This window comes from Callithrix jacchus, chromosome 20, assembly GCF_049354715.1.
Source record: "Callithrix jacchus isolate 240 chromosome 20, calJac240_pri, whole genome shotgun sequence".
In the NCBI taxonomy this organism is placed as follows: domain Eukaryota; kingdom Metazoa; phylum Chordata; class Mammalia; order Primates; family Cebidae; genus Callithrix; species Callithrix jacchus.
This window is the reverse complement of record NC_133521.1, coordinates 4358748-4379670: the sequence shown is the minus strand read 5'-3', so window position 1 is coordinate 4379670 and position 20923 is coordinate 4358748. Positions and strand designations below refer to the sequence as shown.

The window sequence follows — 20923 nt, the reverse complement described above, 5'->3', positions numbered from 1 at the left end:
GCCCAAAGTAATTTACAGAATCAACGCTATCCCCATCAAGTTACCATTGACTTTCTTCACAGAACTGGAAAAAACCACCATGAACTTCATATGGAACCAAAAGAGAGCCCGCATAGCCAAGTCAATTCTAAGCAAAAAGAACACAGAGGGGGGCATCACACTACTGGATTTCAAACTATACTACAAGGCTACAGTAATCAAAACAGCATGGTACTGGTACCAAAACAGAGATATAGACCAATGGAACAAAACAGAGGCACTGGAGGCAACACAACATATCTACAACTATACAATCTTTGATAAACCTGACAAAAGCAAGCAATGGGGAAAGGATTCCCTGTTTAACAAATGGTGTTGGGAAAACTGGCTAGCCATGTGCAGAAAGCAGAAACTGGACCCCTTCCTGACACCTTACACTAAAATTAACTCCAGATGGATTAAAGACTTAAACACAAGACCTGACACGATAAAAATCCTAGAATGAAATCTAGGCAAAACTATCCAGGACATAGGAGTAGGCAAGGACTTCATGAACAAAACACCAAAAGCATTGGCAACAAAAGGCAAAATAGACAAATGGGACCTAATCAAACTCCACAGCTTCTGCACGGCAAAAGAAACAGTCACTAGAGTGAATTGGCAACCAACAGATTGGGAAAAAATTATTGCAGTCTACCCATCTGACAAAGGACTGATATCCAGAATTTACAAAGAACTCAAACAGATTTACAGGAAAAAAACAAACAAGCCCATTCAAAAGTGGGCAAAGGATATGAACAGACACTTTACGAAAGAAGACATATATGAGGCCAACAATCATATGAAAAAATGCTCATCGTCACTGGTCATCAGAGAGATGCAAATCAAAACCACATTGAGATACCATCTCACACCAGTTAGAATGGCGATCATTAAAAAATCTGGAGGAAACTGATGCTGGAGAGGATGTGGAGAAAAAGGAACACTTTTACACTGTTGGTGGGAGTGTAAATTAGTCCAACCATTGTGGAAGACAATGTGGCGATTCCTCAAGGCCTTAGAAATAGAAATTCCATTTGACCTAGCAATCCCATTACTGGGTATATATCCAAAAGACTATAAATCATTCTACTATAAGGACACATGTACACGAATGTTCATTGCAGCACTGTTTACAATAGCAAAGACCTGGAATCAACCCAAATGCCCATTGATAATAGACTGGATTGGAAAAATGTGGCACATGTACACCATGGAATATTATGCAGCAATCAGAAATGATGAGTTTGTGTCATTTGTAGGAACATGGATGAATCTGGAGAACATCATCCTCAGCAAACTGACACAAGAACAGAAAATGAAACACCACATATTCTCACTCATAGATGGGTGATGAAAAATAAGAACACATGGACACAGGGAGGGGAGTACCAAACACTGGGGTCTATTGGGGGGAAAAGGGGAGGGCCAGTGGGAGGGGTAGGTGGGGAGGGATAACCTGGGGAGAAATGCCAAATGTGGGTGAAGGGAAGAAAGGAAGCAAAACACACTGCCATGTGTGTACCTATGCAAATGTCTTGCATGCTCTGCTCATGTACCCCAAAACCTAAAATGCAATAAAAAATTTAAAAAAAAAAGATTCTTTTCTCCAAAAGAGCCATCTGCACACTATTGAAAGCCTTTTCTTGCCAAAGTGGCAGGAGTCATGCAAAGCATAGCTAACTTCCTATTGAACGTTTTAAGGCAGATGTAGGACCTTTCCCAATTGAAACCAGCCTCTGGAGCCTCGTGTTCCTGTGCCCACTCCTATTCCTCTGGTGAGTACAGGGGCTAATGGCTTTGGAACCTCAGTGGGAGGATAAATAAAAGAAGGCTGAGGATGCTCTTCTGGGAAATTCCCTAGGCTACTTATAGGAGAATTATCCACTGAGTGGCTCACAAGAGCCAAAGTGGCAGAGTCCAGTTTGTATTTTTGGCAGAGATTCTGGTCCTCTTTTAGAGCCATAAAGGCATGGACACAGGGCACATCTGACCATTTACCCTGTCACCAACAAAGCAGGTCCAACTGCAAGTGGGTATTAAAATTAAGGCTACCACTTTCTGGCCAGCCTTCCCACAGTTGTAGAGGTTTGTATTGAGGCCATGTGCAGTTACAAAAGAAAGCTAATATCTTTTTCTTTAATGTCTGGGGATCAAACTTGTCCTAACTGTTGAAAATATATTGAAGGGGTGAGTCCTAAAGTGTGGAGTGTTGAATGTCCATCTGAAAATCAGAGAGAAGTAAAGGCCAGGGGAGAGTGAACATCCTTGCTCTCTGTCCATTCTCATCCATTGGGAAAGGGGGAGAGCATCCTCTCCATCCTTTTCCTACAGTAGGCCAGGCATCTCTGGCCTGTGAGGAGCTTCAGACTTCATGCACCCTTACTGCATGCTTCCACCCAAGCCGTGACCTCTTTCCCTCATTTGGTCTGTTGACCTCCCGCCCCAGGTCTATAGGTCTTACATCTAATTATAGATGACTGTGCCCAATTAAATTTTGTAGCCTTCTATAATAATCCTCTGCATACAGTAAAAGCATGTCAAGGACAGTGGGGAAGGCCACAGACAAGTGGGAAGTCGACTGGTAAATCCCTAAGAATTCAGTGATAAGAACATGGAGAGAAGATTGGGTAACTAGCTACATCCAGGTGACCCCTAGACCAAGACCATAGCACCTGAAATTTACCTAAATTTCATCTGGAGGTGGAATTAGTACAGAGGAGATGGTGACAAAGCATTCTAAAAGCCACTGTATTGGGGCCTATCTGGGAAGAGAGAAGTCAAAGGAGGTGGCATGGGGAGCAAGAGAGAGATGCCATGATGGCATGGGCAGCAGGGCCAACTGTGAAGAAAGACAGGTGGGAGTCCCCAAAAGTCAGTTGTGTGAATGTGGAAGTAATCAGAAGCCTTAGGGTCTCTGTCAAGAAGAAAGCATTCTGTGCTTGGAGGAGCTCTCTTGGGCGTTGGGTGGAAGTGCTAGCTGAGCACACAAAGCAGAGATGCCAAGGAGCTTAATCGGCATGCTCAGCATTCTCATAGACTATGCTGGATAGGAGCAGATATGTGAGAGGAGACAGCAGGGAGCACAGCCCTTACCTCATGACAGGATGCGAGTCACAGCACCAAGAGACGTTGCCAAGACTGGAGTTCCAGAAAGTGTCCTCGGTTCTTGTCTTCTTGCAAGAAAGAATTCAGCCAAAAGACCAATTGGTAAATCCAGCAAAAAATTTATTGCAGAAGTGACAGCATGCTTTAAGACAAGAGTAGACTGACTAGGCTGGGAGCAGCCCCAATACATTCTGCATTTGATCTTTTCTCTCACTTTAGGTTCCTGCCTTTGTTCTTGCCCAATTTGCACCCAGGCTTGGGAGACCCTCCCTTACTTTTGGTTAATGCACATGTGCAGAACCCAGTGATCACAACAAATTCTACCCAATGGTGGCATTGCTCATTACTGCCACTCAGGAAGATGGTACAGCCATCACATTTGTATTCATTGTGTCCATGCAGCTCTTAAGAATTCCCCTTTTGCCTTTCCCCTTCTTTATCAGAATGTAGTTAACACATTCTGACAGTTCAACCATGGAATGAGTGATTACTGATCATCTTAAGAGTCGTTCTGGGGCGTTTCTTCCCACATAGCTACCTTTCCTCCTGCCCGCTCATATCTGACTACCCTAACAGTTCCTCCTGCCTGCTCATAACTGCCTACCCTAATAGTTGAATTGAAAGGCTCTTGTTCAATCAAAACTTGAAACACTGAAAGGGTCATGTCCCAGGGAGATGGGAACCCTGTGCAGTTTTACATGGAATTCTAGGTAGGAAGAACAGACTGGATTCTGTCTGCTCACATTTGTTATCTAACTATTCTTTATATCATTGCCATTTTAGCCATAAATCATTCAAGTCATGGTAAGATAGACATAAGTGAACTTCACTTTATAAATTCAAATATTGCTTTAAGTATTTCAACACTGCTGTATAATTGCACAGCAATGGACACATTTTACAACACATGATATTAAAATGTTATAAAAGGATATACTCATGTAAGAAAGTAAAAAAACTTTAAACTTAAAAACAGAAAAAATATTTTTTAGTGTTACAGGTTCATATAATTCATCAAAAGTAGTTACCTTGGATTCCTTTACATAATAATCATCCATATGTGGTTAAGTGTTTGAATACCAATTGTTTACATATGAGTAGAAGTGGGAAACTTGAGATGCTACAGAAAAATCTTTAAAAACATTATGAACCCAAACCAAACTAAAATCAATTACAAAGCAAGCCAAAGCATCTTGAAGCATACATTCAGTTGTTAGGAAATACCATTCCATTTCCAAAATCCAACATCAATGCAATTTTTACAGAATTGTAAAATGTGCTGCTTTAGTTACATTTCTTGATTAAAGTTAACAAATGAATATCTCTTGACAATGAGAACCCCAAGGACTTAAAAAAAAAAGCTGTTAAGTTTGTTTCCTCTCCTTAAAAACACAGGTAATTATGATCTTTATTTAAAATGCATAAGTCAATTAGACAACTCAATATTTTGCCAAAAAATATAAGAATTATGTCTGAAGTCTGAAAAAAACAACAACAACGATGCTACAGCTAACTCTTGACAAGTCATTCTCCATTTTGTTATCTGAAGACAACAAGCTTGAGGTAGAAATCCTTAAGGTTTCTCTTGGAACATGTGTTATGTTGAGACCTAAATTTTTGTTAAGATTTCCATTGCATGCTGACTCCAGGGCTGGCTTTGCTGTATGAGAAGTAAATAAAGATTTCCTCTGCTCTTTTTCTTGAAGAAGTCTGGTATTGACATCTGCTAGAATTTTTTTTATGTCTGTGAAGATTGCAAAAGACAAATACTGAGTATTTTGTTGTTTTACAAATTATGTCTAAATGACTTGCATTGTTTAAAAAGTAACCATGAGTCAATAAAAGATACCACAAACCATTTTTTAACTCTGAAAATGTATGAGGGCATGTGTACTGTTCAAATTCTGACAGTTCAACCATAGAATGAGTGATTCCTGAGCATCTTAAGAGTCATCATGGGGCATTCCTTCACATAGCTACCTTTCCTCCTGCCTGCTCATATCTGACTAACTGCTGACCCTAACAGTTGGATTAAAAGGTTCTTTTTTAATTGAACCTTGAAACATTGAAAGGGTCATGTCCCAGGAATAATTTTAAAATTGTTCTAAAGAAGTACATGTATTTCTAGAGGATTTCTAACAAACAAGTATTTCAAGCAAAGTAGGGAGGAAAGAGCAAAAGCTATTAATGATGTATGGATTAACAGGTCATGTTTGTTACCTTCTGAAATGGCTCTACTTAGAAGATTCTTAAGAATGCCATTAGAAATACTTGTGTTTAGGCCTGGCACAGTGGCTCCCACCTGTAATCCCAGAACTTTGGGCGGCTGAAAAGGGAGACTCACTTGAAATCAGGAGTTCAAAACCAGCCTGGCCAACATAATGAAATCCTGTCTCTACTAAAAATACAAAAAAAACCAGAGAGGCATCCTGGCAGATGCCTATAATCCCAGCTACTGAGCAGGGTGAGACAGGAGAATCACTTGAACCTGGGAGGCAGAGGTTGCAGTGAGGCAAGATTGTACCTTTGCATTCCAGCCTGAGCGACAAGAGTGACACTGTCTCAAAAAAATTTTTTTAAGTAAATAAATACTTTTCTTTAAAGTGTAACTATATAAAAAGATAAACATATTAATTTGCGTGACTAGAATAACCATTTGACTATGTATATATACTAAAACATCATGTGGTACTCCTTAAATATATAGGAGTACCAAAATATACCCAAAAATATAAATCCAAAAAATTTTACTCCAGTAAAATAAAGCTAGAAATACTTGTATTTAGTAAGCCAGTTACAGAAAAAAATGATCTCTCAAAGACAGTTTCAAGCATTTCTTTTCACCACCCTTGTATATTTCACCCATTATCTGAGAAAAATTAAGCATTTGGCACTGAGGAATCATTCAGAGCAACAACTCTCTGGGGAGGAGACAGGCAAGATCAAAGAGAACTCAATCATCTCCAAAGGCAATTTACTCCTAAAATTGTGACCAAAGCCTCAGAAGCAGGGCTTGCCCTTTTGGTCCATCTCAAAAAAAAAAGAAACACACAAAAAAGAAAACACACACACACACACACACACACACACACACACACACAACAGGAGAGTAAGATAAATTGTCCTGGATTAAATTTTTTTTTTTTTTTTTTGAGATGGAGTCACTCTGTGGCCCAGGCTGGAGTGCAGTGGTGCAATCTCTGCTCACTGCAATGTTCACTTCCCAGGTTCAAGTGATTTGCCTGTCTGAATCTCCTGAGTAGTTGGGATTACAGGAGCACAGCACCATGCCTGGCTAATTTTTGTATTTTTAGTAGAGACGGGTTTCACCATGTTAGTCAGGCTGGTCTTGAACTCCTGACCTCAGGTGATCCACCTGTGGATTTACATTTCAAAGGTAAGTTCATTTACTAACATAATTTTTCAAAATTGCCTTATCTAGTTAGCTTTCACTTCCAACTAATCTAATGAATCTGTCTCACTAAAAATTATGCTTTTGAGGCAAAGTAAAGAGCTTCATTTATTTTCTATGATTCTGTGTTTTGACTTACTTTCTTAGTTCATCTGATGTAGATTCTCTCAGTTTTAATTGTTCTAGATACAGTTTCTCATATGTTTTCAATTCTGTTGTATTGTAGTCTGCTTGTAAAGTTTTGGCCTTGTAGATTCCAAATTCCAGATTGTTAATTCTAAGTTCCATCTGACTTTTCATGGAAGCATTGTTTCCTCTGTTAACCTCTGTACCTTTTCTTGAGATATTTTCTGTGTCTAAAACAAATTGAAAGGGTACATTTGAAAACTATTTATAACCTGGACAATTATTGTGTATTTGATTTTTTGTTTGTTTGTTTTGGGTCAGTGATCTAGAGAGCATTTTTAAGTATGTGAAAAAAGAAATTGAAGGTTAATATACTGATTATCAGTATCAGCTAAATTAATAATTTAATCTGAATTGTAATAAAATGAAATGCTTACAGTAGTACTCATGAAATGTAACACTCCAAAGAATAATAAAATGAATTTAATTTCTGCAAAACTGAACAACATAACTTAAGAATAATTCACGAGTAGATTCAGGGGAAGATAGCAGAAAGGAAGCTTCTCCAGAGTGTAGCTACCACCAAGTGAGACAGAACCAGAGTGATATCCATGTCTCTGAGCGAGGTACTGGTTTTGTTTAAAAGGGACTGGTTGAACAGAGGAATTAACCCCAAAGAAAGGCAGTGAACGCAGCCCAAAGGCATCCAGCCAAGGCAAGTCAGGGCACTGCCGCACCTGGAAAGTGTATCAGGCATGGAGGATAGGGGGGCGTCACCTCCTCAGTTTTCTGAATCAGATACAGCAATTCACTCCAAGACTTCGGCAGTACACAGACCAGGAAAACACTGCCTTCCTGAGAATCACCTGGAGTCACAGACCCAGGCAACAGCCCAGGCCGGCAGCTTTGGCCAGACTGGTGCCTTGTTAATGCAGACCAGGGTGGATATTTAGACTAATACTGAGACAGCTCGCAAAAAGGAACTGCCTGTCCCATTGAAGGGAGAGTTGAAAGCAGAGAGGGAGATACGACCAGACAGCCCCTCTCCGACAAGATTCAGCCACTGGAGTCCCTCTCCCAGGAGAGTTTCACAGTTAACACATCCTCCACCCAGGAACAGCCAGCTTAACAGAGCAAAATAGCTTGTCATTGGGAAGGCAGGGCTAACCCCAGCAGTATGGAAACCAGGCAAAGAATAAACAGCAGCCTGGGCTAAGACCAAGGCAGCCCAGCAGCGCCTCCACAGGCAGACAATGGACAGACTGTCTCAAGTGGCACACTGACACCTGCATTGAAAAAGAAAAGAGCCTCATACAGGAGAAATAACCCCACCTTTAACAGAAAGGACATTCACTCAGAGAGATGGAAAGAAACCAGCACAAAAAAGATGAAAACATCGAAGTCCAGAACACTTCTCCTCCCCAGAGAGATCACAATGACTCACCAGCATAGCAACAAAGCAGGTCAGAAAATGATTTTGATGAGCTGAAAGAAGCAGGCTTTAGAAGAAGGATAATAACAAACTCTGAGCTAAAAGAACATATTTTAACCCAATGCAAAGAAATGAAGAACCTTGAAAAAAGATTACATAAAATGCTAACTGGAATAACCAGCCTAGAGAAGAACAGAAATGACTTGATGGAACTGAAAAACACAGCATAAGAACTTTGTGAATCATACAAAAGTTTCAATAGCCAAATCCATCAATCAGCAGAAAAAATATCAGAGATCAAAGACCAACTCAATGAAATAAAAAGAGAAGGCAAGAAAACAGAAAAAAGTGAAAAAAAATGAACAAAGCCTCCAAGAAATATGGGATTATGTAAAAAGATCTAATCTACACTTGATCAGTGTACCTGAAGAAGACATGGAAAATGAATCCAAGCTGGAAAACACTTCAAAATATTATCCAGGAGAACTTCCCCAACCTAATGAAGCAGGCCAACATTCAAATACAGGAAATACAAAAAACACCACAGAGATACTTCTCAAAAAGAGCAACCCCAAGGCACATAATTGTCAGATTCACCAGGGTTGAAATGAAGGAAAAAATGCTCAGGGCAGCCAGACAGAAAGTTCTGGTAACCCACAAAGGAAAGCCATCAGACTCACAGCAGATCTCTCAGCAGAAACCCTACAAGTCAGAGTAGAATGGGGACCAATATTCAACATTCTTAAAGAAAAGAACATTCAGGCCGGGTGCGGTGGCTCAAGCCTGTAATCCCAGCACTTTGAAAGGCTGAGGCGGGTGGATCACGAGGTCAAGAGATCGAGACCATCCTGGTCAACTTGGTGAAACCCCGTCTCTACTAAAAAAACAAAAAATTAGCTGGGCATGGTGGTGTGTGCCCGTAATCCCAGCTACTCAGGAGGCTGAGGCAGGAGAATTGCTTGAACCCAGGAGGCAGAGGTTGTGGTGAGCCGAGATCGCACCATTGCACACTCCAGCCTGGGTAACAAGAGCGAAACTCCTTCTCAAAAAAAAAAAAAGAACATTCAACCCAGAATCTCATATCCAGCCAAACTAAACTTCATAAGTGAAGGAGAAATAAAATCCTTTATGGACAAGCAATTACTGAGAGATTTCATCACCACCAGGCCTGCCCCCTACAAGAGCTACTGAAGGAAGCACTAAACACAGAAAATGATATCCAGTATCACCCACTGCAAAAACGAACCACATGGTATAGACTAATGAGGCAATGAGAAAACTATGTCAACCAATGGGAAAAACAAAGCAACCAGCAAAAAAAATGGCAGGATCAAATTCACACATAACAATATTAACTTTAAATGTAAATGGCCTAATGCCACAATCAAAAGACACAGACTGGTAAACTGGGTAAAAAGTCAAAACCCATCAGTGTGCTGTATTCAGAAGACCCATTTTACATGCCAAGAAACACACAGACTAAAAATAAAGTGATAGAAGAAATCTACCAAGCAAATGCAGAGGGAAAAAAAGCAGGGGTTGCAATTTTAGTCTCAGATAAAATCAACTTTTTTTTTTTTTTTTTGGAGATGGAGTTTCACTCGTTACCCAGGCTGGAGTGCAATGGCACGATCTCAGCTCACTGCAACCTCTGCCTCCTGGGTTCAGGCAATTCTGCCTCACCCTCCTGAGTAGCTGGGGTTACAGGCACATGCCACCATGCCCAGCTAATTTTTTTGTATTTTTAGTAGAGACGGGGTGTCACCAACTTGACCAGAATGGTCTCGATCTCTTGACCTTGTGATCCATTCTTCTCACCTGCCTTGGCCTCCCAAAGTGCTGGGATTACAGGCTTGAGCCATCACGCCCAGCCTAAAATCAACTTTGAACCACCAAAGATCAGAAGAGACAAAGGACACTACATAATGGTGAAAGGATCAATACAAAATCAAGAGCTAACTATTCTAAATACATATGTCCCTAATACAGGATCACCCAGATACATAAAGCAAGTTCTAAATGACTTACAAAGAGACTTAGACTCCCACACAATAATAATGGGAGACTTTAACACTTCACTGTCAATGTTAGACCAATCAACAAAACAGAAAATCAAAAAGGATATATAGGACTTGAACAAAGAACTGGAATAAGCTGACCTAATAGACATCTACAGAACTCTCCACCCCACTGCCACAGAATATACATTCTTCTCAGCACCACATTGCACTTACTCTAAAATTGACCACATAATTGGAAGTAAATCACTACTCAGCAAATGCAAAAATACAGAAATCACAACAAATAGTCTCTCAGATCACAGTGCAACTGAATTAGATCTCAGGATTAAGAAACTAACTCAGAACTGCACAGCTTCATGGACACTGAACAAGTGGCTCCTGAATGTTGACTGGATAAACAATAAAATGAGGGCATAAATAAAGATGTTCTTCTAAACCATGAGAACAAGGACAGATGTACCCAGAATCTCTGGGACACATTCAAAGCAGTGTCTAGAGGGAAACTTATAGCAATACATGCCCACATGAGAAACAAGAAAAGATCTAAAATTGACACCCTGTCATCAAAACTGAAAGAGGTAGAGGATCACGATAAAAAAAACTCAAAAGCTAGCAGAAGACAAAAAATAACTAAGATCAGAGCAGATATGAAGGAGATAGAGACACAAAAAAACCCATCAAAAAATCAATAAATTCAGAAGCTGGTTTTTTGAAAAGATCAACAAAAACAGACAGACCACTAGCCAGATTAATAAAAAAGAAAAAAGAGAAGAATCAAATAGATGCATTAAAAATGATAAAAAGGATATCACCACAGATTCCACAGAAATACAAACTACCATCAGAGATTACTACAAACAACCCTATGCACATAATACAGTAAGCCTGGAAGAAATGGATAAATCCCTGGACACTTGCACCCTCTCAAGCCTAAACCAGAAAGAAGTCAAAACCCTGAATAGACCAATAACAAAGGCTGAAGTTGAGACAGCAATTAATAGCCTACCAACCAAAAAAGCCCAGGTCCAGATGGTTTCACAGCTGAATTCTACCAGACATACAAAAAGGAGTTGGTACCACTCCTTCAGAAACTATTCCCAACAACCCAAAAAGAAAAAATCCTCCCCAAATCATTTTATGAGACCAACATCATCCTGATACCAAAACCCGGAAGAGACTCAACAAGAAAAGAAAACTTCAGGCCAATATCCATGATGAACACAGATGCAAAAATCTTCAATAAAGTACTGGCAAACCGATTGCAACAGCACATCAAAAAGCTTATCCATCACAATCAAGTAGGCTTCATCCCAGGATGCAAGGCTGGTTCAACATACACAAGTCTATAGATGAAATTCACCATGTAAACAGAACCAGAGACAAAAACCACAATTATCTCAATAGATGCAGAGAAGGCCTTCAACAAAATTCAACTGCCTTTTATGCTAAAAACTCTGAATACTAGGTATAGACAGAATGTATCTCAAAATAATAAAAGCTATTTGTGACAAACCCACAGCCAATATCATAGTGAGTGGGCAAAAACTGGAAGCATTACCTTTGAAATCTGCCACTAGAGAAGGATGCCCTCCCTCACCACTCCTATTCAATATAGTACTGGAAGTTCTAGCCAGAGCAATCAGACAAGAAAAAGAAATAAAGGGTATTCACTTAGGAAAGGAGGAAGTCAAATTGCCTGTATTTGCAGACGACATGATTGTGTATTTAGAAGACACCATCATCTCAGCCCAAAATCTCCTGAAGCTGATAAGCAATTTCAGTAAAGTCCCAGGACACAAAATTAATGTGCAGAAATCACAAGCATTCCTATATGCCAATAACAGATTTAAGGAGAGCCAAATCAAGAATGAATTGCCATTCAAAATTGCTACAAAGAAAATAAGATACCCAGGAATACAACTATCAAAGGATGTAAAGGACCTCTTCAAGGAGAACTAGAAACCACTGCTCAATGAAATAAGAGAGGACACAAACGGATGGAGAAACATTCCATGCTCATGGTTGGGAAGAATCAATATTGTGAAAATTGCCATAGTGCCCAAAGTAATTTATAGATTCAATGCTATCTCCATCAAGCTATCAATGACCTTCTTCACAGAACTGGAAAACACCACCTTAAACTTCATATGGAACCAAAAGAGAGCCCACATAGACAAGTCAATTCTAAGCAAAAGGAACAAAGCTGGAGGCATCATGCTACCTGACTTCAAACTGTACTACAAGGCTACAGTAATCAAAACAGCATAGTACTGGTACCAAAACAGAGACATAGACCAATGGAACAGGGCAGAGGCCTCCGAGGCAATGCCACACATCTACAACCATCTGATCTTTGACAAACCTGACAAAAACAAGCAATGGGGAAAGGATTCCCTGTTTAATAAATTGTGTTGGGAAAACTGACTAGCCATGTGCGGAAAGCAGAAACTGGACCCCTTCCTGACACCGTACAGTAAAATTAACTCCAGATGGATTAAAGACTTAAACCTAGACCTAACACCATAAAAATCTTAGAATAAGACCTAGGCAAAACCTTTCAGGATGTAGGCATAGGCAAGGACTTTATGCCTAAAACACCAAAAGCATTGGCAACAACAGCCAAAATAGACAAATGGGACCCAATTAAACTCCAGAGCTTCTGCACAGCAAAAGAAACAATCATTAGAATAAACTGGCAACCAATAGAATGGGAAAAAATTTTTGCAATCTACCCATCTGAAAGAGGACTTACATCCAGAATCTCCAAAGAACTAAAACAGATTTACAAGAAATAAACCAAAAACCCCATTCGAAAGTGGGCAAAGGATATGAACAGGCACTTTTCAAAGACATATATGAGGCCAAGAAACATATGATAAAATGCTCATCATCACTGGTCATTAGAGAAATGCAAATCAAAACCACATTGAGATACCATCTCATACCAGTTAGAATGGCAATCATTAAAAAATCTGGAAACAATGGATGCTGGAGAGGATGTGGAGAAATAGGAACACTTTTACATTGTTAGTGGAAGTGCAAATTAGTTCAACCATTGTGGAAGACAGTGTGGCGATTCCTGAAGAACCTAGAAATAGCAATTCCATTTGACCCAGCAATCCCATTACTGGGTATATATCCAAAGGATTATAAATTGTTCTATTATAAACACACATGCACATATATCTTCATTGCAGCACTGTTTACAATAGCAAAGATGTGGAAACCACCCAAATGCCCATCGATGATAGACCGGACAAAGAAAATGTGGCACATATACACCATGGAATACTACACAACCATAAAAAAGGATGAGTTTATTTCCTTTGCAGGGACATGGATGAACCTGGAAACCATAATTCTCAGCAAACTGACACAAGAACAGAAAATCAAACACCACATGTTCTCACTCATAGGTGAAGGCTGAACAATGAGAACACTTGGACACAGAGAGGGGAGCTTCATACACTGGGGCCCATTGGGGGAGGCTACAGGAGGGATACCAGGAGGGAGGGTGGGGGAAGGATGAGGTCGGGAGAAATGTCAGTTATAGGTGATGGGGGGATGGTGGCAACAAACCACCTTGCCATGAATGCACATATGCAACAATCTTGCATGATCTGCACATGTACCCCAGAATCTAAAGTACAATAAATAAAAAATAAAAATAAAGAATAATTCAAGAGTATAGTATAATTTCTAAATCGCATCTCTTTTTCTAGTAGTCTTGTTTTATGTCAACTGGTCTTAGTAATCAAATGATTCGCTAATGAGTATCATTATTATGGAAGATCAAATTAGTTACAATAATAATGGCAAGTAAAATATTTAAAGAGAGAAACAGATACCACTTTCCTTCTAGAAATCTACCAAATCACTACAAGAGAAGTAGCAAAAACACATACAATATATATATATATTCAAAATATAATTTGCAGTGTAATGAATGAAGGCACATTACAGATAAACAAACTAACCTGTATAAATTGACGGATGTTTTCTAATTATTCTGCTATCTCTTGACTTGCTCTTTCTTCATCCTCCTGTTTACAGCGTTTCAATGGACTATGTTCTCACATATTCATTTCCATGTAACTTTTGAGGTTTACTAGTTCTTCCAACTTCTCCTCATCCTTCTGCAGTGTTTCATGTTTGTTTTCCATTGTTTCTAGAGATAATAATGCCTGCAGAAGAACTTTAATCTCTTCATCTACATGTAGACCGTCTGAAGATGCAGTTTCCACTGCTTCCATAAGATCGGTCCGTGTAAGTAAAATAATGTGGTTTGGTAATGGAGAAAGAAGACTTAGAATAGCCTAACATAAAAAGAATAATTTTTTAAATAGATTCAGTTGCAATAAAATGTTACCTATAGCATAGTAGTTTCTTAAAATATGGATCCTTGAATTACTTAGAAAATCAAAAACAAATTTAAAACCAAAAGGAATTACAAAAATAGGTTTTACTCACATCATCTTTGCCATACATTTTTACGTGACAGTAGGCTTTCGTTTTCCTAATTGTTTAATGTATTTCCTCTTTAAAATGGTTCTAAGTCACTTTTTGTTTTTGACATGGAGTTTTGCTCTGTTGCCCAGACTGGAGTACAGTGGCATGGTCTCGGCTCACTGCATCCTCCACCTCCGAGGGTCAAGAGATTCTCCTGCCTTAGCCTCCCAAGTAGCTGAGATTATAGGCATCTGCCACTGTGTCCAGCTAATTTTTTGTATTTTTAGTAGAGATAGGATTTCACAAATGGGGTTTTGTATTTTTAGTAGAGATGTTAGCCAGGCTGGTCTTGAACTCCTGACATCATGAGCCACCCGCCTTGGCCTCCCAAAGTGTTGGGATTCCAGGCGTGAGCCACCGCACCTGGTCTAAGTCACTTCTTAGTACAAAGTCTCCTGCCTCTTCATATCCTTTGTCATTCCCCACATTTTCTAAAGGAGTGTCAGGGATGCCATATTAAATTATTCAGACCTAAGCCAATAAATCACTCCCAGGAAAGACTTGAAAACAAGCCTTAATTATTGAATCTTTATTATTAAAAACTCCAACAAATTAGGCATACAAGGAACATATTTCAACACAACAAAGGACATATATGGCAAAACTACAGCTAACATTACACCGAATGAGGAAAAGCTGCAAGCCTTTCCTCTAAGAACCAGCATAAGGCAAGGACACCCACATTCAGCAGTTGTATTCAACCCAGCACTAGCAGTCTTACCCAGAGCAACTGGGTGAGAAAAAAAATGAAGGGCCTCTAAATTGGGAAAGAAGAAGTCAAATTGTTTCTACTTGCACAAGACCTGATCCTATATATAGAACAACCTAAACTCCTCAAAGAAACTCTCAGAACATTTCCTCAAATTGCTGCAGAGTACACATTCTTCTCATGGGCACATAGAACATTCTCCAGGATAGACCATATATTAGACCAGAAAACAAGTCTAAGCAAATTTTAAAAACTTGAAATCGTATTAAGCATCTTCTCAAACTGCAATGGAATAAAACTAGAAATGAATACCAATTACAACAGCTAAAAAATAATAAAATACTACGCAGGAGCAAGTTTAACCAAGGGGGTGACAGAGCTTCCCTGTAAGAAAAACTATGAAACACTGATGAAAGAAATGATAGAGGACAAATACAAATGGAAATATATCCCATGCTCATGAATTTAAAGAATATTGTTAAAATACTACCTGAAGGAATTGATGGGTTACATATGATATCTCCTAAAATATGTATTAGTCCATTTTCACACTGCTATAAATATACTACCCAAGAATGAGTAAAATGTATGAAAAAATAGGTTTAATCGACTCACAGTTCTGCATAGCTGGGGAGGCCTAAGGAAACTTACAATCGCAGCAGAAAAGGAAGCAGGCACATCTTACTTATATGGGTGGCAGGAGAAAGAGGAGAAAGTGAAGGAGAAAGAGACCCTTATAAAACCACCAGATCATGTGAGAACTCACTCACTATCATGAGAAGAGCATGGAGAAAACTGCCCCCATGATCCAATCAAGTCCCTCCCTTAACATGTGGGGATTATAGGTCTCTCCTTCTACACATGGGGATTATAATTTGAGATGAGATTTGGGTTGGGAAAGAGAGGCAAACCATATGAAAATATAAATTATTTTTTAGCTGAGGGACAAGATGGTCAACTGGATGCAGCCAGGAAACAGCTCTTCCACAGACAGAAAACAAAATATTGAGCAAACCATCACACTTTGAACAGAACCTTGAGGAAAAAAAGCACTCAAAATAAATGGAGAGGCAATGCAGACACTGAGGTTGAAGAGGAAGGAAGCTAGGAAGCAAGATGGAGTCACCAGTCACCTGGACCAGCTTTTGGTCCAGAATTGGATCTAAGGAAGGAAAGAGTGAAGAAACTATAGGTCACATACTCCTCCCATGGACCTCTGAGATTCCAGCTACAAGAGATCCCATAACACACACAGACATTTGAATTGGCAGGGGGAACTTCCAAGAGCATAGGGAGAGGCAGAGCTTGAACATGCATGGAGCCCAAAAGGCTTCATGCATGAGGCAGCTGCAGGAAAATATGACAATAAATACCCATCACCCAAGGCTCACCATCTTTCTGAGTCAGTCTACCACCTCCTGACAGCCAGACCAGGAGATAGCAGGCTGCCTTTTCAGAGGGCCTGAAGTGCATCTGATCTGCACACCTCCTTGTGTGCCACTCCCTTCCCCAGTTCCTGCCTCATTGCTCTCTCAAGGGTGTACACATAGCACAGCCTCAACTGCCTCATCTGAGTGTTTTTCTACTCAGCCTGAAAGCAGTTTGCCTGCTCCAGAACAGCCAGAGCTTGACCCTGAGGTACCAGAGAATATAAATACAAGACCCATCCCAGCTTCCCAGGGTTTGAGTGCACAGTCAAGGGGCATTAAGCTGGTATCTGTGGCCTGAGCTCAAGTTGAGGTGGTGCTCCCCACTCTCAGAACACTGAGAAGAATGAGGCACAGGTTCATGTGCTGGCACGGGAACTGGATGTGCCTCCTTCTGCAAGACTGGTCTTGGAAAACCATAGCCTGTTGGCTGGCCACAGCCTCCATCCAAGAAAAACCTGTGGCCTGGAACACATAAGCCCAAAGATTTGGGTGCAGAAGGCTTGGGACAAAACTAGCTGGTCAGGCCTTACCTAAAAGCATGTATCACAGAAAACCTGGTCAAGTGAACATGAGCTGAATGGTCCTCAAAGCCAACTGCTGAGCAAAAAAACTCCAGGCTGTGGGCACCACACCAGCTGCACACCCATGGCACCACCCACCCTGCCCAAGAAACTTTCACTCTTGACCCACAGCATCTACAAATACCTGCAGACATACCCCACATCCCAGTCGGACCCTTCCAAGCACAGGGAATCAGCAGGTCCCTGGACATTTATAGGAATAACCTTTGGCTCAGACTGCCCCTAAAGCAAGCTTGTCCGGGGCCCATGACCTGCATGTGGCCCAGGAAGACTTTGAATGTGGCCCAACACATATTTGTAAACTTTCTTAAAACATTCTGAGATTTTTTTTGCCATTTTTTTTAGCTCATCAGCTATCATTAGTGTTAGTGTGTTCTATGTGTGGCCCAAAATAATTATTCTTCCTATGTGGTCCTGAGAAGCCATAAGATTGGACATCCCTGACCTTAAAGATGGGGGCATGCAACTGTCCAGGGACTTCTCTGGAGCTAAGAAAATGGGTATAGAGCACCATTGATTGAAGGAAACCTTCTTCCCAGGCTTTTGCAAAACCTTCTGGCCTTCCATCTCCCACAATTCTAACCAATTTCCTACACAAGTAAGGGTGAGGACACTGAATATCAGAAGAATGAAACTAGATCTCTATGTTTTACCATATACAGAAATCTACTCTAAATGGATTATAGACAAACATAAGACCCAAAATCATAGAACTACTAGAGAAGAACATAGGGGAAATGTTTCAGTACATTGTCTAGGCAAAGATGCGGTGACTAAAACATCAAAAGCACAGTAAAAAATAGACAAATGAGACTATATTAAAATTAAAGTTTCTTCATAACAAAGTAAACTACCAACAAAGTGAAGAGACAACATGAAGAATGGAAGAAAATATTTGCAATCTATCCATCTGAAAAGTGTCTAAAAATCACAGTATTCAAGGAACTGAGACAACTCAACAGCAAAAACAAAGGTAATAATCTAAATACAAACTGGGCAAAAGATCTGAATGGACATTTCTCAAAAGAAGATGTATGAAAGGCCACAAATATATGAAAAAAACATCAGTAATCATCAGGAAAATGAAATAAACCTGCAATGAGATATCTCACTACAGTTAGAATGGCTATCAAAAAGACAGAAAGTAATAATGCTGGTGAGGTTGCAGAAATAAAGGAAACTCTTATGCATTGACAAAGGCAATGTAAATTAGTACAGCCATTAAGAAAAACAGTGTGAAGGTTTCTTAAAAACAAAAAATAGAACTATCCAGCAATCCCACTAGTATTTATCAAAAAGAAAGAAAATAAACATATCAAAGAAATACCAGCACTGCCATTTTGATTATATCATTATTTATAATTATTAAGATATGGAATTTACCTAAATGGATATCAACAGATGAACGCATAAAGAAAATGCAGTATCTGTACACAATGGAATACTATTCAGCCATAAAATAGAATAAAATTATAACATTCTCAGCAACATAGATGACCTCAGAAAACATTATGTTAAGTAAAATAAGTCAGGCACGGAAGAACAAATACTGTACGTTCTCACTAATGTGGGAGCCAAAATTTTTAAAAATTGAACTCATGGAAATAGAGAATAGAATTGTGGAGGGGAGGACTCAAGATGGCGCTGTGAGAACAACCCAGGATTGGAGTTCTCATTGTGTCTGCGGAGAGGTGAGTCTGAGCTGCATTTCCAGACTGATCTTTGTTGCCCACGGAACGGGGAAATTACCAAGTGAAGAGGAGACGCGGGACGCCAGGCAGATATTCTGCCTGGCAAAGCCGGTAGCCGGGGTGGCGGCGGCCAGCCCTACCCAGCGCTCCCCACAGGGCGCATTTGTCCGGGTGCCCAGTTGAACCGGAAACCGGAGACATGAGAGGGCTGGACTTGAGACTGAGCTAGACTTAATCAGTGGGCCAGCCCAGGGGATTGCAGGAACAGAGCGTTAGGATTGGCCCAGTGGGACGAACAAAACCACGATTTCAAACAAGGCCCGTGCAGATGGCCCGAGACGCTCTGAGGGGGAGGGGCGGCCACCATTACCAAGGCAACCCGCCCCAACTGAGATACACGCCCATTGCTGACACAGCCAGCCGTTGCCGAGGCAACCCGTCCCTACTGAGATACACGCCCACTGCTGACGCAGCTAGCCGTTGCCGAGGCAACCCGTCCCTACTGAGATACACGCCCACTGCTGACGCAGCCTGCCGTTGCCGAGGCAACCCGCTACAACAAAGAGACTCCGCCGCAGGGTGTGGCGGAGAACAGCAGAACAGCGGAGCCAGGGCGAGCCTCACAACAGCAGGGCGGAGCCTCGGCAGGCAAAAAGTGGCTAGTCTGCATCCTAGCTGGGCAGGACCTCAACGGACATCCAAAAATAAAGCCCAAACCCCTCAACACAGAGCATTTGAGAGAAAAAAGGGTTTTTTAATGAGCTCTGTTGCAGCAGAATCAAACATAGCAGCCTAACAGCCCTGAATGAACAACACAGCTCACAGCTCAGCAATTAAATGCCTATATAAAGTACAAACTGTCTCCTCAAGCAGCTCCCTGACCCCTCTATATCCAAAAGACTGACATTAGGCAGGCACCATCCTGGGACAAAGATAGCAGAAAAAGAAACTGGTAGCATCCCTCGCTGTGCCACAGCTTCTAGAGGTGCACCCCAGACAAGCAGGGTCTGAAGCGGACCTCAGCACTCGTACAGTGAAGGGGCTAGACTGGTAGAAGAGAAACCAAGCAACAGAAATACTTCATCATCAACATTCAGGGTGTCCACTCAGAGACCCAATCGAAAAGTCAGCAACTACGCAGACGACCAGCGAACAAATCCACAAAGATGGAAAGAAACCAGCGCAAAAAGGAGGAAAACACCCGAAACCAGAACACCTCGCTTCCTAGAAACGACCAAAACTCCTCACCAGCAAGGGAACAAAGCTGGACGGAGAATGACTGCGACGAAATGACGGAATACGACTTCAGAAGATGGATAATGAGAAACTTTGGTGAGCTAAAAGATCATGTATTAAATCAATGCAAAGAAAATAAGAACCTTGAGAAAAGATTTGAAAAAAGATTTGAGGAAATGATAACAAGAATGGATAACTTAGACAGGAATATGAATGAATTAAAGGAGCTGAGAAAAACAATACAAGAACGTTGCGAAGCATGCACAAGATTCAATAGCCGAATTGACCAAGGAGAAGAAAGAATATCTGAAGTCGAAGACCAAATCAATGAAATTAAACGAGAAACCAAGATTAGAGAAAAAAACGCAAAAAAAAATGAACAAAGTCTCCAAGAAACGTGGGACTATGTGAAAAGACCTAACCTACATTTGATAGGTGTACCAGAAGGGGACGAAGAGAATGAATCCAAGCTGGAAAATACTCTTCAGGACATCATCCAGGAAAATTTCCCCCACCTAGCAAGACAGGCCAACACTCAATTGCAGGAAATTCAGAGAACACCACAAAGATATTCCGCAAGAAGAGCAACCCCAAGGCACATAATCGTCAGATTCAATAGGGTTGAAATAAAGGAGAGAATACTAAGGGCA

At 40.6% G+C, this 20923-nt stretch overlaps 1 long non-coding RNA gene across 1 annotated transcript; it reads right to left on the bottom strand.

Annotated features, from left to right (window-relative positions):
* Nucleotides 1-2614: 2614 nt before the first annotated feature.
* LOC144580615 (uncharacterized) lies at nt 2615-19837 on the bottom strand. Its single transcript, XR_013530529.1, has 3 exons — nt 14095-19837; nt 6678-6894; nt 2615-4870 (listed from the first exon to the last, which is right to left on the bottom strand). It is a non-coding gene; the product is annotated as an uncharacterized LOC144580615 (long non-coding RNA).
* Between the last annotated feature and the right edge of the window lie 1086 nt (nt 19838-20923).